Source organism: Drosophila navojoa, chromosome 3 (assembly GCF_054131105.1).
Source record: "Drosophila navojoa isolate 15081-1374.11 chromosome 3, UAZ_NAV_1.0, whole genome shotgun sequence".
NCBI lineage: Eukaryota > Metazoa > Arthropoda > Insecta > Diptera > Drosophilidae > Drosophila > Drosophila navojoa.
In genome coordinates this window covers 29,432,047-29,438,046 of record NC_142891.1, presented here as the reverse complement: position 1 = coordinate 29,438,046, position 6,000 = coordinate 29,432,047, and the positions used below count along the sequence as shown (strand labels likewise).

General features: G+C 38.5%; 1 long non-coding RNA gene across 1 annotated transcript in view; it reads right to left on the bottom strand.

Annotated features, from left to right (window-relative positions):
- Positions 1-608: 608 nt before the first annotated feature.
- Positions 609-6,000, bottom strand: part of LOC149091975 (uncharacterized) — a 33,899-nt gene continuing 28,507 nt past the window's right edge. The window contains exon 2 of the long non-coding RNA XR_016196443.1: positions 609-1,038. This is a non-coding gene — a long non-coding RNA (uncharacterized LOC149091975). The remainder of the gene's footprint in view (positions 1,039-6,000) is intronic.

Sequence of the window (6,000 nt, the reverse complement as noted above, 5' to 3'; positions counted from 1 at the left end):
ATTTTCAATGGGTTCAGGGTATAAAAAAAAACAGAGGAGTAGCGTCATGGTAGAGGGTGCGGCGCTCGATCGCGAGGTATCTGGTTCAAATCCTGCTGGGCGTGTTGTAGGTTTCTTTTAATTGCTTCGAAATTGTTATATATTTGATTAAATTTCTCTTATATTTTTTCAAAAATCGAAATTGAAATTTTAACCATACTATATGTACGTTTTAATTAGTTTGGTTGTTCTTGCACATTCTTAAAGTCACATCAGCAGTTAGTTTGACTTAGATTTGGTAGATGGCGCTGTAGCAGTGAATCTATTTCAGTTTTGACATTGAAAATTAGAACAGAAGGGTGGCGTCAAGGTAGAAAGCGCTGCGCTTGATCACGAGGACTCGGGTTCAAACTCAGAGCGTCTCGTAATTATTTTTTTTAATTGTTTCAAAATTTTTATATATTTAATTAAATGAGTTTTCTATTTCATTTATATAAATAAATAAATACATTGAAATTGAAATTTGAACCATACTAAATGTGCTTTTCTATTAGTTTGGTTCAGGGTAGTATCTAGTCGAGCGCTCTCGACTAGAGTTTTCTTACTTGTTATACCCTGAACCCATTGAAAATGGGAAATCAGGGTATAATGGTTTTGTTAAAAGTATGTAACAGGCAGAAGGAGGCGTGGCAGACCCCACAAAGTATATATATTCTTGATCAGGGCGACAAGCTGAGTCGATTTGGCCCTGTCCGTCTGTCCGTCCGTCCGTCCGTCCGTATGTATGAACGCGTCGATTTCAGAAGATATAAGAGCTAGAGACTTCAACTTTTTTTTAAAATGTCCGTATATATCACGCGCATATCGAGTTTATCACTAAAAAACGATAACTCATTCCGACACTTTTTTATCGATAAAAAACCTTATCGAAGATCACTTAAATAATTATATCTCCTACATCTTTCAAGCTAGAGTCTCCAAATTTAAAATGTATATTAAGATGTATTTTATACAATTTCGGTTTTTGTTAAAATTTACCCCCCACCTCTAATCCACACCCTCATCTTTGTAAAAGTCGTATATCAAATACTAGAGACTTGTGAGTCGGTATACACATACACTTTAACATTATGATTACGTTCTGAAAGTTTCATTACGATTGTACGTCTAGAAATTAAATTATTCAACAAATAAGTTGTCATTATATTGCCAACATTGCAGCGCAACCCAAGCGCAATCGCCTGTATATGTGAGTGTGTGTATGCGTGTGTTTATTTGTATGTGTATGTGTCTGCGTGTGTTTGTTTGTATGTGTGTGTGTGTGCGTGTGTGTTTGCTAATTATTATTGAAATATCAGTTGCTTGTAGGGTTCAGGGGATCTCGTAGTCGAGCTGTCTCGACTAGAGCTTTCTTTCTTGTTTAAAACTGCATTCCAAATAAAAGTTATAAAGCAAATATTAACGAAAGTACCAGTGCGTCTAACCACTAACCAGAGAACCAATAGACTAGACAACTAGTGGAAAGCTTTTTGCACGCTTTTTCTGGGACTTTAGCGCCCCAGACTGCTTTGGATTCGCTCGGCGAATTACTTTTAGGCTCGAGCAACGAAAATATACGAAAGCACAATCATTTCGCTTCACGCGCTCGACCGAGATGGTCAAATGTTGAACAAAAGATCCTTCTATGCTCAATGTTTCCCTTGCTCTCTCTCTCTCTCGATGCTCTTTGCTCTCTCAAATGTGTATATGTGTGTATGCATGTGAGCACAAGCAGCAGCTCACGAAAATTGAAATTTCTTCGCAGCAAGAACCCATGCCTTCCCTTCTGTGTGAAGAGTATACCGAACTCCTTAAACCGTTTGCCAAGCTCGTACAAAATATGTATATGTGTTTTCGATATTACTTGTGGGAAGGGTATGAAAGCGTTGGTGCTCATAGTGAAAATGTTTTCGCGACGAGCGTGCACACACACAGTATCCGTTGCTATATGTATTATGAGCATTTGTGTGCCTGTCTGCGTAGCTCTTGCTGCCTGTAGTAATTTCAGAGCCCCGAATTCGCATTTGGTAGATCTTGTGAACTACTCACACATGCATACATACATATGTTTGATTGTGTGTACACAGGGGCCGCGATGCTCCCAAATGATGGGGTGAGCATTGTAGAAGTATTTGACTGCCTTTGTGCCTTTATATGTGCATGTGTGTATGTGCATGTGTGTAAGCATGGGACATGAGCATTGGCGTGTGCCTACCTCAACTTAGAGTTGCGTGAACGATTTTGGGTTTGAATTGAAGAGGCGCGCTTATATTTCAGTACTGAAATATAAGCGCGCCTCTTTAATTCAAACCCAAAATCGTTCGCACAATTTTAAGTTGAGGTAGGCACACGCCAATGCTCATGCCGCATGCATACATACATAAACATACATATAACACATATAGTAACGGAGACTGTGTGTGTACACGCTCGTCGCGAAAGCATTTTCATCATGAGCAGCAACGCTTTTATACCCTTCCCACAAGTAATATCGAAAACACATATACATATTTTGTACGAGCTTGGCAAACGGTTTAAAGAGTTCGGTTTACTCTTCACACAGAAGGGAAGGCATGGGTTCTTGCTGCGAAGAAATTTCAATTTTCGTGAGCTGCTGCTTGTGCTCACATGCATACACACATATACACATTTGAGAGAGCAAAGAGCATCGAGAGAGAGAGAGAGAGCAAGGGAAACATTGAGCACAAAGGGATCTTTTGTTCAACCATCGACCATCACGGTCGAGCGCATGAAGCGAAATGATTGTGCTCTCATAAATTTTCGTGGTCCGACCCCTAAAAGTGATGAGCCGAGAAAATACGAAGTTGACTGGGAGATTACTCTCGAAAATAAGTGTGCAAAACACTTTACACTACGTGTCCGGTCTATGTGCTCTCTGGTTAGTGATGCTTTTCTATTGATACTCCTTATGAGTACATGATCGATATTTGCATTCGATATCGTGTTCCTAGGTGTGCTGATGTATGGCGGCCAGTGGTGTTGGAAATCTCTTTTTTATAGAGTCAACCATGGACAACAAGGACTATATATAAATTCTTTGGAGAATCTACGGCAGAGTGACAAAAATTGTAGCATTCAGCCCACAACGTAAAGCTGTAATGTAGTAAATTTCCAGCTTGGGATAGACTCAGGCTGCCGGGTACCCTCACAAGAATATTTATTTGAAAAGTGTGACAACAGGAAGGTGATGCTTTAGTATTATGGCAGGGAATGGGGAAAGAGGAGAAATTAATAAAAAACCACCACTCACGAGTACCGTTATGATTTTTCTTTTCTCTGCCAGTCTTCTTCTTGTCACCGCCGGGTATTGAATCCTCCGCCAATCTTTAATCCTGCAATTCCGCCCCTTTTCCAATCAATCTACTCTTTTTTGGTCTTTCGCCTTTTATTTCTCACTTCAATTATAAATTTCAACTTATTCACTATTTTCGCGGCCGCTTCTTGCGGTGATCGCTTAACAACTTTTCCGATATGCGTAACTTGACTGTTCTCTACGCTGGCCACTCGACAACTTCATCTTCTTTCTTACGCTCGCCCAAAGCGCTCGACGTCGGCGACGCAACTCTCCACTCAAGAAACCTCCACGGAGGGTTGCTCCGCCGATCACCGATAAATCATCTGCGCTTTGGGCCGCCTTTTCTAATGAGAGTTTAAATTAATATCCAACGATTACTTACAATTAATCTTACCTTTAGCTTATCACTAAAACAAAACTCAAATCAATATTCATTACTCACTTACTACTAATCTTAACTTATCACTAAACCAAAACTCAAATCAATATTCATTATTTCCTTATCACTAACCTTAACTTTAACTTATTACTAAACCAAAACCTCATCAATATTAATTATTCGCTTACTACTAACCTTAACTAATCACTATGTTGAGCTATCGAGATTCTTCGAATAGCTTTAAATTTATTAAAGGATTGAAATTAATTAACGATTAGTTTATTAACTATTATTTGAGTTTACAGAGTTACATGTGTGATAGACACGAGCAAGCGACTAGACTGTCGTGCTGTCCGCTACTAAGTATGTAATAGTCAATCTAACACTGCATCTGTTCTAAACAAGAGCGCCCAGCGCGCCTTTCACTATCCAGGCCGAACCCCCGAGCTATTGTGATTAGCTCCTCCTTGCACCGCTAGAAGATCCACCCGACGCTTAATACCTGTCTTGTTTTCCGTCTTAATATATTTCCTTTTAAATAAAATTACTTTCTTTATTTCTTCTTAACCTTTTTCTTTTTGTTTGCTTTCTTTATTTCGTCTTAATCTATTTCCTTTTGTTTTACCTTCTATATTTCGTCTTAATCTATTTCGCTTTTTTTTACTTTTTACCTTACTTCACCTTACTTTACTTTGTTTTATTTTATTTTATTTTATATATTTTTATTTTATTTTATTTTATGGATACGTTTTTACCTCGGCATCCACTGCACTCGAAGCACTGTGCGCTCAGATTTTATGGCCCCTGCGCCGTCAAGCCGCTCTCTGGCCAAACGTCCACTTTTGTTCGTGCATATACATGCGCCTACGCCCGCATACTTATATACACTAACGCTCATATGTTTATACGCACCTCTCACATGTGTTTATGCGCTCATTCTCGCATATATATACACACCCAAGATCGCATATGTATAAACACCTACGATCGAATATATATATACGCTCATCTCTTTGCGCATATATGCACACCCGTCTTCATATGTATATATACACCCAAAACTCGAATATACACACATGCACCTACGCTCACGTATATATGTGCCCTTGTCCCCCCACACATGTATGCGTACTGTTAAACTTGCATACATATATGCGCTCGCTCTCACACATACACCTATATTCGTTTATATATATACACGCTCTCATCCCCTCGTATATACATGTTCTCATACCCCGAAATATATACACCTACTTTCGTATATATATGCACACTTGTGGCTGCATAATTACATACACCTTTTCCTCGAGTATAAACTTGCACAGTTACCACACATATATATATTCATATATATGTTGCGCACGGCGAAGGTTTTCTTCTCACAATCGGCCACCACGTCCCTTTCTTCTAAATCTATTATTATGTTATTATGCTGAACAGGAAAAGTGTTGATCTTTTTGCAATGTAACTTAGGTCTAGGGAATTTAATTTAAAAATATAGTAGTTGGGAATTTTGAAAGGACTTAATATTATATACCTCTAGTAGGTCTGTTACGCTAACATTGGTGAGTTGCTCATTTAACTCTTTTACGTCAATGCTGTCAAGTATGAGTGGGCTGATAAAATTTATTGAAATGAAAATTATATTGAAATGGAAAGAATTAAATCTTGTAGGTCCGAAATTATCATTCTATTTTTCGCCAAGATAGTCGTATAAAAGTGTTCGACTTCAGTATCTGCTTTTTAGATTGTATTAAGATTTCTTGAAATTTCGTTGAGTCTTGAGGTCGCGTTGGTTCTAGTCAGATTCACAACCGCTAATGCTAAAATACTCGTTATTCTAAGGTAAAAGATACAAAGAGGTAAAAAGTTAATAATAATGGTCTACTTAAGGCTGTCCTTATGGACCACCCTCCCTTTTATAAGGACCGTTGTCCCAAGGTCTGCTTCAACCACTGCTTCGGTGAATAAGGGTGAAAGTTTATTTCCTAGTCTCTTATTGGACTTTACGAATACTTTCTCACCTATCTCGTACGTTTTTTGAGCACTGTTCTTGTTATGTTGCTCTAGAGACTTTTCTTGTGCTAACGTGATATTGTTTCTTATCTACACCGCAGCGTTCACAGGGATATTGTGAATAATTTCTATCGGTTTCTTTTTTGTCACCGAATGGATCGACCTATTGTACTTGATTGTCGCAAGGAGAATGCTGTCAATGGTATCTTCAATGTGGTTTTCATTTTTCAAGCATCGACTTATGTCTCCTAAAGTACCGTGAATACGCTCA